The following is a 12,438-nucleotide window of genomic DNA, read 5'->3' on the forward strand; positions in this document are numbered from 1 at the left end:
CTCCAAAGTACACACTCTTATAGGTATAGAGGTTGGAATGCCTATTTGATATGTTCCAGTTACCTTGGCTTTGCTCTGTTGAGTTTATCACCAATGAGAATGGGATTCAATATGCAAATAGCCCCAGCTGGAAGTTAGGATACAGTGCTGTGTGTCTACAAGAGTCTTGTTGTTTCCACAAAATTCTTCTTTAAATCCCAGACGCGTTTATGGCACACTAGACTGGAAATTCTTATGAAATTTTAAGAGCTTCCTTTCTGAGGCTTTCTGTGGGGCACTGGTCATGTTCCCCAAATTATGGGGTCCAGGCCCAAACTTTGTGCCTTGGGAATGGCCAACCACACTCAGCAACATTAGGAGCTGCTTATGTTCATGGTATTAATATTTCCACACCTAAAATTAGGACTCATGACTCTTGCAGGGGCTATGGGATTGAGTTGTAAGAATGCTTAGCTGTTGGAATTTCCAGGATATTTTGGAATTTTATGCAGAGAATTGACCAGAATATTTAACATTGGTACTGTGGCAGGAGATCTGGGGCATATGGTCAATATACCAATGAGTATGAATTGGGAACAGATATCTGAGCCCAAAGTATCTTCTTTTTTTCTTATGATGCATGAGATCTGGTCATAATAGAATAAATCCTTTGGGTCTTGAATATCCTGTTGCAAGATTGAATAAAATGGGTGGCTTAATGTTTGGTTTTTATAGTCTGATGTCTGCATTGCAGAGTGAAATCAGCCATTGTAAATGAGGAAAGGAGAAGCAGAAATTAGTTATGAAGCTAAAATTTTTGTAGCAGCTAGCTCCTGTTCTTCAGAAGCAAGGAATTGTGGAATCTTATACAATTTATCTTGGTACAGTTTGTTTGTATACTGAAAAATAATGCTCTAAAATAGAAACTAAGCCCAGAGTTTAAAAAAGTCTTAACAGCTTATTTTTAACTCTATTTAAAAACACAACAAACTCTCAAAGCATGATCTGAGTATTCTAATTTATAGTACCCTTTTAGTCATGGAGTTCCTTTTACCCCAAAATTGCAAAGACTTCACACCATGCATTGAGCCTTTCAAATGCCCTTATGGGATGGGCCAGTCTGTTTGTCATCAAATAAATGTACTGAGCTCCCATATGTACATGCAACTAGAATTGACTCAGGTGAAAAAATATTTTTTTATGCAAAACTACTGTGTGAACTTTTCCTCCTTCTGTAAAGATGACTTACTGGTAAGGCAATGTGCAGTAGACTGCAGATAGTGATGACAAATAATGGCTGAATTACAACACTCTTGGCAGCTAACATTGCTAAATAATGAGAGAGGGAGATATTTCCCCCTTTGTTTCACCATTTCACATTGAGATTCATAACCATTTTCTTATCTGCATTCTTTCAGGATGAATTTAAGTCATGATGGAGGGGACTTGACTTAGCCTTTATATTTGTTTTCAGATAATAAGAAATTACTATGTGAAATAACATTTAGTGCTTTCTCAATGTCAAGTGCTCCTCCAAGCACCTTGGGTACTTTAACTCATTTTACCCTCACAACTCTCCTGTGAGGTAGATGCTGTTATTTCTCTCTCTCTTTTTTTTTTTACAGATGAAGAAACTGAAGCATGGCAAGGATAAGCAGTGTGCCCAAGTTTGTACAGCTAATAAACGATAGAGATGGAAATTGAAGCCAGGTGATCTAACTTCAGGGTCTGTGCCCCTAGTCAAGTTGCCTTTGTAAGTTTATTGGCATAAAATAAGGAATATTCAGGGCATCTTTGCATCATCTGCATAAAGACCTCCATTCTATATTTTGGATGCTGACAAAACAATGTTCAATTTGGTGAAAACACCAGCTACTCCAATTATTCAAGTTCTGTGTTAAAACTACCTCTGTGAAGTTTATCCTCTCTAGAAAAGAAGAGCAGGGCTATATATAAATATCAAAACATATTTCAGAGGACTCTATTCGAAAAATATTCAGATATATGGACTAAGCCTAAAGTACAAGAATTTTAATCACAGTTTAGTTTATGACAGCAAAAAAAAAAGAGGAACAATGGTATATCCCCCTGTCCCTAGTTGGGAAATCAATTAATTTTATTTAATTAATTAAATATTAACTTATTGTCAAAGTAAATATTAACTTATTGAAACCTCAAAAATCATATGAAATGGGTATTATTGTAATCCCCAATTGACAGATGTAGTAACTGAAGCACTGAGAGGTTAGGTAACTTGTCCAATGTAATTTTAACCCAGGCAGGCTGACTCCAGAGTTAGCTTTAACAACTATGCAACTAGATGCTTAAGATCATTGTAATTATGTTTTTTTAAGACTTCTTGCTTTTTATTTGTTCTCTCTGGTTTTCATATTTCCTGGCTCCCTGTGCATTACTTGAATACTTTTTTTAGAATTCAATTTTATCTATAGTGTTTTTTAGTGTATCTCTTTGTGTAGTTTTTTTTAAGTGACTGCTCTAGTCTTATATAGTTGTATATAAACAAACATATGCTCTAATACTCTATAGTTGTATATAAACAAATATATATATATATCAAGTTTACTGGCATTATGGACTGAATCATGTCCTCCCCACAGAGATGTGATCAGATCTTAACCTCTGGCCCTGTGGATGTGAACCTATTTGTAAACAGTATTTTTGAAGATATTATTTAACGTGAAGCCAAACTGAATCAGGGTAGGCCTTAATCCACTGCGACTGGAAGGAGACAGGTGACGATGTGATGGAGGCAGAGACTGAATTACGTATTTCAGGCAAGACACCACCTGAAGGCTACTGACTTCAGAGAAAGTGTGACCTTGTTGACACCTTGATCTTGGGCTTCTAGCCTCCAAAACCGTGAGAAAGTAAGTTCCTGTTGTTTAAGCCAACTATTCTGTGTTACTTTGTTACAGCAGCCCTGACAAACTAAGCCACTGGCATTAACATTTACCAGTACTAGTGAAGTATAGAAATCTTACCTCCCCTTTATGCCCCTTTACATATAATTCCCTACTTACAATTGCCTTAAATATTTCTCTTCCATAAATTGAGAGTCACATTAGACATTGTTACAATTTTTGTTCAACCATTGCATGGGTTGAATTATGTCCCCCCAAAAGATATGTTGAAATTCTCACCCCCAGTACCTGTGAATGTCATTCTATTTGGAAATAGGGTCTTTGCAGATGGAATCAAGTTGAGAAGAGGTCATATTGAATTATGGTGAGCCCTAGTCTCATATGGCTGGTGTCATAATAAGAGGAGAAAAGACAAAGAGGGAAGACTCTATGTGAATATAGAGGCAGAGATTGGAGTGATGCATCTACAAAACAAGGAATGCCAGGGATTACCAGTAAACACTAGAATGTAAAGAGGCAGGGAAAGATTCTCCCCTACGGATTTCTGAGGGAGCATGATGGTACTGAAAAATTGAACTCAGACTTCTAGCCTCCAGAACCATGATAGAATAAATTTCTTTTGTTTTAAGGCATCCAGTTTGTGGTACTCTGTTATGTTTTCCTAGGAAACTAATGGAAGCATCAAACAAAATTTAGAAAACTTAAGAGAAGATGGGAAAAATAAAACCAAAAATTAAAAAAAAAAAGAAGATGGGACATCTATTCTATTTACCTATACTTTCATACTGTCTGTGTTCCTTCTTCCTGTTGTTTCAAAATTCCTTCTTTTATCATTTCCTTTCTTTATAGAGAACTTCCTTCAGCCATTTTTTTTGTGATAGGTGTACTGTGATAAATTCTCTTAGTTTCCCTGCATCTGAGAATATCTTAATTCCTTTTTCATTCCCAAAGGATATTTTTACTGGTTACAGAATTTTGTATTGACAGTTCTTTTCTTTCAGCACTTGAAAATGTTGTGCTATTTCCTTCTGACCTTCATGGTTTCCAATTAGAAATCTACTTCATTCGAATTTTTTTTCCTTACCGATAATGTATCATTTCTCTCTGGCTTCTTACAAGATTTTTTCTTTGCCTTTAGTTTTCAGAAGTTTGATATGATGTATTATGATGTTGGTTTCTTTGGTCTTATCCTGTTTAGGTTTCTCTTTGCTTCTTGAATCTGTAGGTTTATGTTTTTTGGCCAAATTTGGAAATTTTTCCAGCCATGATTTCTTTGAATATTTTTTCAACCCCATCACTTTCTCCTCTTTTCCCAGACTTCAAAGACATTAATGTTAGGTCTTTTATTATAATCCCACATGTTTGTGTGCTCCATTCTTTTTTTATTTAGTTGATAATTTTCCTTCCAGTCTGTTTTTCCTCTGTTGTTCACATTTGGTAATTTCTATTGTTTTATTTTCATTTCAGGTTCACTGATATTTTCCTCTGCCTTGTCCATTGTGCCATTGAGCCCATCCGTTGAGTTTTTCAAAATACATTTGTTGTGGTAGTGTTTTTTGTTAGTTTTAGAATTTCCATTTGATTCTTCTTTGTTTCTCTGTTAAGATTTTCTGTATTTTGTTTTGGTTCAAGCATGTCCATAATTGCTCATTGAGATATTTTTATGATGGCTGTTTTAAAATTCTTGTCAGATAATTCTTAAATCTGTGTCATCTTGGGGTTCACTCATGTTGATTTGGTTTCGTATCTTCCTCATTGTTAGTGTCAGTGATTTTCAATTGAAACCTGAAGAAATTTGGATATTATGCTATAGGACTTTGGATCGTACTTTAATCTTATATTTTAACAGACATTTTTTTTTTAACATGGAATCTTAGGGCTCCAAGCAGGCAAAAACAAAAGCTATAAAACATTTTAAAGACTAGCATTATTATTTGTACAGTCCTACTTCTTCTATGTTTTGTTGGTCAAACAAAACTGCAGAGTCAGCCCAAATTCAAGGGGAGGGAAAATCAGGTGCCATCTCTAGATGAGGAAGTGGCAAAGTCACAGTATAGAAGGGCATACAAGATGGGAAGGGTGCTGTGGCCATCATTCTAAACAGTCTGTCAGTTTAATAGTTTCTTTGGCTTATGGAATTATGGATTCCTTTTTTCCCTGTGTTTTCCTAGTTTTCACTTTATTTAGCTCAGAACTATGTTAGTTCTTGTCTGCCATACTGGAGACCTGGGTTTGATTCCTGGTGCCTGCCCATGCAAAAAAAATGTTAAAAGACAATAAAAAGCCATGTAAATACCATATTCTGCTATGTCAGGTACTCTGCAAATGAAATTCAACAACAGCCATGCTCTTTGCTCTTTATACATTTTAAATTGTCTTTAAAACTACCTGTATTATTCAGGGTTCTTCAGAGAACCAGAATGAATAGAATATACATAGATATATATTAAAAGAATTATTACAAGAAATTGGCTTACACGATCACGAGGGATGGCAAGTCTGGATTCTGTTGGGCAGGCTGCAAGCTGGAAACTCCCATAATGATGTTGATGTCCTTTGTCTGAAATCCAAACGGGAAATTCTGGCAAGAGCCAATGTTGATGTTAAGTCCAAATTTCTCTTCTGACCTCTGAAACCCTAAATTCTGGCTTTCAAGACCTCCATTTGATTGGATGAGGAGACTCCTCACATTGCTGAGGGCAGTCTGCTTTGTTGATTGTGGGTGCAATAAATTGATGATAGATGCAAATTTCACCTCATTTCAAGATACCCTTACATTAGCAAACAGGCCATTGCTTGTCCAAACAACTGGACACCATGAACTAGCCAAGTAGACCATGAAATTAACTATCACACTGCCTTTAAACAGGTAATGTCTGGGATGATTTCAAACCCTTGGAAGTGATGCTTTGGATTTGTGTCTTTTAGCCTGATGATCAGATTTAAAGACTGGGAGGATACTTGCTGTTATTTGTTATCCTTTTCTTTATATAGGTTGGGGCAAAGGAGAATCCTCAGTTTTTTTCATCTGCAAGGCCTGTTGGGAGTTGGAAGATGCCAGGTTTCACTGACAACTCCTCCTCCTTCTCCTCACTGCTCCAGTCCTCCAAAGATCTTACTGGCAGAAGTCAGAAACATGCTGAATCTCTGTTGACGAGTAACTACCAAGTCCATGAAAATAGCAGCAACTCTTTTTCCTGGTTATACTATTAGAAGGGACAGGAAATTTAAGGAGAGATTCTTTAGTCTCTCCTTAGGAGTAAATTAGGGCCCTATATAGAAAACAGAAACTTCTTGATGGTGGAGGGGAGATTTGGGACACACCTTTTTCTTACGTTGAATAGTTATAACCCCTGTGCTAGTGCAGCACTGTGCAGTTTCCAGAATGTTTTCATCTCACTTTTATTCTTCATAGCAGGAAGACAACAGGATGGATATAATCCCCAAAATGTCATGATGAGTCTCAAATTCTGGCTGTGCCACTTATGGGCAGATCAGCCTTCCTGAGCTTAAGTTTCTTATCCATAAAAAGGAAATAATGATACCTACCTTCCAGAATCTTGTGCGCTAGATAATAATATCTACCACTTAGGTAGATACTAAGGGTTTTTCAAGAATTGAATGTATGATAAATGTGAAAGGAGCCCTTTAAATTTTATGGGAATATTTAAATGTTAAAAATGTTGCTGTTCTTATGCTTATTCCTTTTAGGTACAACATGTGCTATTTACCTTTTTTCATTTGAAAAATAAGGAAACTGAGATTCACAGAGTGTCATGGTCAGGTTCATGTGTCACCTTGGCCAAGTGGTGATGCCTGGTCATCTGGTCGGGCAAATGCTGCCCTGCTTGTTGCTATGATGACATTTCATGGATTTAAATTATGATTACATTGACTACATCCACACTGATTATGTTTGCAATCAGCTACGGAGAGTGTCTTCTGCGGTGAGTGACATTTAATCTAATAACTGGAAGGCTTTTAATTTTAAGGAGGATTCAGAAGAGACAGTCACTTTTCCTGTGAGCCTCTCCTGTGGAGTTCATCCAGACCCTTCGCTGGAGTTGCCAGCTTCAGGGCCTGCCCTACAGACCTTGGACCCTTATATTCCCATGGTTGCCCAGCCAGCCTCTCCTGAGAGTTCGTTGAAGACCTTCATCAGTTACCAGCTTGTGGCCTGCTCTACAGACTCTGAACTCTGCATTCCCTTGAGAGGAGGTTAGGTGAGATACTTTTATAAATTTTGTATCTACGAATATCTCCTGCTGATTGTTTCTCTAGAGAACCCTAGCTAATACACAGAGGTTAAACAGTTTAACAGTTAACTGAATGGTGGGAACAGGCCTTCAGCTTTTATCTTCTGGCTCCTAGTTCAATGATCTTCATATCATCATTTTTCCAGTTTATTTTGTGATTTCAAAACATTACCCAGATTCAGCTAATAAAAATAAACTTTGTCTGGCCTTATTTATCTGAGAAGTGTGTGTGTGGGAGGGAGCACAAGGTAGCAATTTTCTTATGACAAGGACCCTGATTTATATCCGGGTTTAGTGAACGATGGCCTATGAGACAGCTCCTTACCACTTGTTTTTATTTTTTTACATGCTCAGGCACTGGCAATCTAACCCAGGTTCGGCATGGCAGGCCACTCAGCCAGTGTTGCCCGACCTTACCACCTGCTTTTTTGATGGAATACAACCACATTCATTAATTTCTGTATTGTCTTATGTCTGCTTTCACTCTTCAGTGTAGAGCTGAATAGTTGTAACAGAGACTGTAGGCCCACAAAGCCTAAAATATTTACTATCTGACCCTTTACAGAAAAAGTTTGCTGGCCTCTAACTTTTGTTGTCATTCCAAATACCTTCAGAGCTAGAACCCCCAAAGAATGATAGTCCAGTGTTCATGAATTACAGCATCTGCCTTTTTAGCTCCCTAGCTCCCATATTTCTTCCCCTGGACATGCTTGGGTTCCCTGAACACTGCTAAACATTTATTCCTAGAATTCCTACCCTAGCTTCCTATACCTTCCAAGCAGGAAGGAAGGTACCTTAGAAAACATGCCACCCTGTATCCTCACTCAAGAGTGAGAAAATTGAAATCAGTCAGAGGGAAGCAGTTGGCAGTTAGATTAGAATGCAGGTATCCTGACTTTAAATAGTTATGTTATGCTGAAAACTAAATTAGACTGAATTACATTTTCCAACTTCTGAATTGCAGGTGTGAATTTTCATCCAGGTGTTTCATGCTGGACAGAAAAAAGCCACAAAGAGATTAAATGAATCACAAATCATTTCTCAGTAAGCTCATTTTAGGATCTGGAGCTCTTAGCCTAAATATACAGAACAAGAATCCTCTTGTTTAAAACTACAGACAGACTGCATTATTCATCTTGGTCTGTTTTGCTTTTCATTTCCCTTATATCGTATTTCTTTCCTGGCTAAATATAGTATAGATGTTATTGTCTGATCTGATGTTATGGAGGTCTCGGAAGACCAGTATAAGCCTGTGACATCTGTTCAAGTAGCACGAATGAGTTCACAAGGAGGGAATTCATGAAGGGAGGGACTGGGTTGGTGCTCTGATTTCTGATTTCTAAGTTTCTTTGAGTTGTCTCTAGGTGAAAATCACAGTTTTTAAATTTATTGATTTAGCAATTGTGTGGAGCTTGTATTGTTCTGTAATTGAGAAAAACCAAAAGCTATGTATTGGGACATGACTACCCATAGGATGAATGGTGTTTTATAGCCCAGTTCACCTGCCTAAAAAGCTTTGCCCTCAAAGGTAATCAAGTTTAGTAAGGCTATCAGTGGGAAACCTGGGCTGGAACCAAAAAGGTCCACAGGTGAGCAGGTAGGTTTGCAGGAAGGGTCATGGCAAGGGCATGACTAATGGGTTAATATCATTGGCAAGCCATTTTTTTTAAACCACTAACTTTTAGAAGAACCAATTTTTGGCTGACATTGACAATAATTTTTCAGGACTGCGATTTGTTTTCTGTCTGCCCAGTATCCCTACTCTTATAGTTTTAGTAATAGTAACTCATTCTTTTAAGGAGCTCCCCTTTCTCACTCTATGTAGTTTGAAGGGGGTTTTTGACCACAGGCCTCTTTTCTTCTGATTGTAGATGTAGCATGTGATACAAATTAGGCCACTAGGATTATCTCTCCCAGCCATTTACATTCTGAACTTGGATACACAGGTGAATGGGGCAGAAATATCTGATAGGAATGCCATCCCTGTGGGAATGCCCCAGATGCCCTGGGCCCAGTCCTTTCAAAGCCTGGTTGTTTTTGCTTTAACTTTTTTAGATAACCCAGTGTCATTCCAATGTATTTCTTTTCTGTAATATTAGTAGTTCTGTTTCTGTTGCTTACAGATACTTAAATATTACCATGGGGCACAAAATGATCTGGGCCTAAGATACATTATCTTATATAATTTAACAAAAACACCCTGAGATAATGTTTTAGTTTCCCAAGCTGCTAAAACAAACACCATTTAGTGGGTTGGCTTAGACAACAGAAATTTATTGGCTTACGAGATTGAGGCTGGTAGAAGTCCAAAATCGAGGCAGCGGCAAGATAGTGCTTTCTCCCTAAAGATTGTGGCATTTGGAATGGGCTGCCAACAATCCTTGGTCCTTGGCTTTTCTATCATATGGTAATGCACATGATGGCATCTTCTCTTTTCTCTTCTGGATTCCATTGACTTCCAGTGTCTTTCTTTTTTCAAGGCTTTCTTTGCCTATAAGGACTTCAGCCTTATTGAATTAAGGCCCACCCTCATTCTGTTTGGCCACACTTAATACATCTTCAAATGTCTTATTTAAAAATGGTTTCATACCCACAGGACCAAGAGTTGAGATCTGAACATGCCTTTTGTTGGGGCCATTATTTAATTCTTAATGGGTATACATTTTTATATTAGTTCCATTGCATGTATGAGAAAATTAAGGTCAGAGAGAGTTTTAATAGGTTGCCAAGGTTTATGCTGGTAATAAAGGAAGAGCTAAGATTGGAGCCCAGGGCTATTCTACCTAAAGGCCATCTTGGATCCATGCCACCATAGGGCCTCATGGGTACAGTGTGGGGCAGAGGGGAGGTATAGGAGGTCAGGGTCTCAGGAAGCACCCATTGTGCTTCAGGACAACCAGTTGCTCCCCAAGGAACAGGAGCCTAGCAGCGATCCTTCCCCTCCCCTACTCTCCCCTTCCATCTCCTTCTCTCTCCTCCTCTCTCTTCCCTCCCTCAAACCTTTTTTTTTAATTTCCTGGAGGCAGTCAAATTTTACCTACTAGGTTTTATCACTTGGTATAAAAGGGTTGTCACAGTTCACAGAGTCGAAAGTCATTTTACAGTTGAGGGAACTGAGCTCCACAGATGTTAAATAAATGGATCTGAGTCACATAAAAAAGTTAGTGCTAGATCAGGTATCAAGACTAGGATTTCTGACTCCTGGTCCAGTGTCCTTTCTTGTACACTACATAGCCTCATATCCTTGAATACTTCTCGAAGTGATGGTTTGCTGTGCTTTCCCACAGCAGTGTAGTGGAGTTGTACCATATGATACATTTAACTTCTGTAAATTCAAGTGTTTAAACATTTGGCAATGACAGGAGACAGGAATAGAGAGAGTGAGACTCTTAACATTGTAAGTGATTCCATCTGCCAGTCTGGCTTATGGGACCAAATGAAAGTGAGAAGGGAGAGGTGAGTATGAAGATTGCTCAGTGGGTTTCAGTTCCCATATGTATCTTACAGTTAGTATTGAGCCTCTAACCATGCTGAGTGACGATGTATTTTACATTCGTAGTTTTTTTTAAAAATTCAGCATGGACCCTGAAACATAGCCTACCTATTTCCACTATCTCTCTCCTTCCTAAATGCTATCAGTCAGTTCAATTATTAGAGGAAAAACTGATTCTGGTAGGCTTTCTGACAGATGGTGGTATATTTTATGGGCAAAGACATTTTTGAGGCTAATTTGGGTTACATTGGTATTTGCTTAGTGTATATGCTCTAGAATTTCAACCCCATGTAAACTGCAGCTCTATACCTAGGCACAGTGGGAGGTAATAGAACATAATGAAACCATAGGACGTGGGTTCTCGTATCTTAGTTCCATAATATGATTTAAGCAATCCTTCATTTCCTCAGCTGATAGAAAAAGATCCATGTAAAATATTTAGCATAAATCCCTGCCCATAATAAGTGCTTAAATGGTAGTTATTAATATTATTACTCTAAAGGAGCTGTTCAAGGAAATTTTGATACAATATTAGCCAATTCTAGTAAAGAAAAGAGCTGGGACTTCTGAGTTTTACTTCAGTGCCATTATGTTTATTTTTATTTAGATTTGTAAAATGAGGAGATTGGGCTAAATATTCTTCCCAAGATCTAGATCTCAATGATGACAATATGGACATCCTCATCTATTTCTGTTTCAGTTATTTATTTCTTAGTTATTTGCCTAACAAAGCATCCCCAGTCTTTGTGGCCTGAAGAATACATAGCTATTTAGGTCACAAGTGTGTGGGTTGCCCAGTCAGTCTGGTCTTCTCTGGGCTCATTGTATGTCTATGATTAGCTGTAGGTTGGATAAGCAATCCTGCTGACCTTGGCTAGGCTCTCTCACATGTGTGTGCATCAGCTGGTCATGTTTGTGGAGCAGTACCTGGTCTAAGATGATCTTGGCTAGAATAACTGAGCTTTCCTCCACATGGTCCCTCCTCTAGCCGGCTATCCTAGGTTTGTTCATATGGTGGTGGCAGGGTTCTAAGAAATAGAGTGGACACACACAATGCCTCTTGAGGCTTTGGCTCAGATCTGGCACAACATTACATTCTCCATATTCTATTAGCTAAAGCAAGTCACAAGCCTGGTCTACATTCAAGGGTGAGAAAAGAAACTCATCATTTTGATGGGACTAGCTGCAAAGTTATGTTTGCAAGGGGTATCGGATATAGGGAGGAACATAATTGGGGCCATTTTTAAAAATCAATCTACCACAACTTCAGATGTCTTGGTATCTGTCAGTAGGGCCTGATGTGTTCTTCACACACAATTTTGTCTTCCTGGCTGAGAATACAGGTTCTCAGCAGCTTAATGGTGACTGATACCCATAGGCTACCAGGTTTTCCCTTAGTCTGTTTTCCTCCAGCTGGATTCCTAAGATTGAGATAGGGTTTTTAACAGAGGATCTGGTCTGTCAGAACTTGTCCTGTAGTGGCAAACATTTGTTTTGCATTTGGAATAAAGTGCTTCACCTGTTTATTCATAGAATTGTGACCATCTGGACATGGCATGAATTTGCAAATGCATTTGCCAATTTGGATTGCTCGAAAAGGCTGTTGCTGCCTGAAAAAATGACAGACTAATTGTATCCTTTATGATGATTGGAAGAGGGGATAGACAAACATATAGCAAAGAATACTGCTTTTATTGCCTAGAATATAATTTTTCTTAGGAATGACAGACATGGAGAATGCGTAAATTAATAAACTGAAAATGTACAGCAGATGTTCTCCAAACAGAACAGTGGCTTGTTATCATTAGATGTCAGCCAAGATGTCTAC

At 38.2% G+C, this 12,438-nt stretch overlaps 1 protein-coding gene across 5 annotated transcripts in view; it reads left to right on the top strand.

Annotated features, from left to right (window-relative positions):
• LOC143654020 (uncharacterized) overlaps positions 1 to 12,438 on the top strand; it is a 549,535-nt gene that overhangs the window by 37,798 nt on the left and 499,299 nt on the right. The window contains exons 2-4 of one of the 5 annotated variants that reach the window (XR_013161635.1): positions 1,605 to 1,732; positions 2,598 to 2,867; positions 6,854 to 7,084. The exons of 3 other annotated variants lie outside the window; for them this stretch is intronic. The gene's annotated coding sequence lies outside the window, so the exon portion shown is untranslated. Of the gene's footprint in view, positions 1 to 1,604; positions 1,733 to 2,597; positions 2,868 to 6,290; positions 7,085 to 12,438 lie in introns of those variants that run through there. One more of the 5 variants, XR_013161637.1, reaches the window with a different exon arrangement.

Source organism: Tamandua tetradactyla, chromosome 13, assembly GCF_023851605.1.
Source record: "Tamandua tetradactyla isolate mTamTet1 chromosome 13, mTamTet1.pri, whole genome shotgun sequence".
Taxonomy (NCBI): Eukaryota; Metazoa; Chordata; class Mammalia; order Pilosa; family Myrmecophagidae; genus Tamandua; species Tamandua tetradactyla.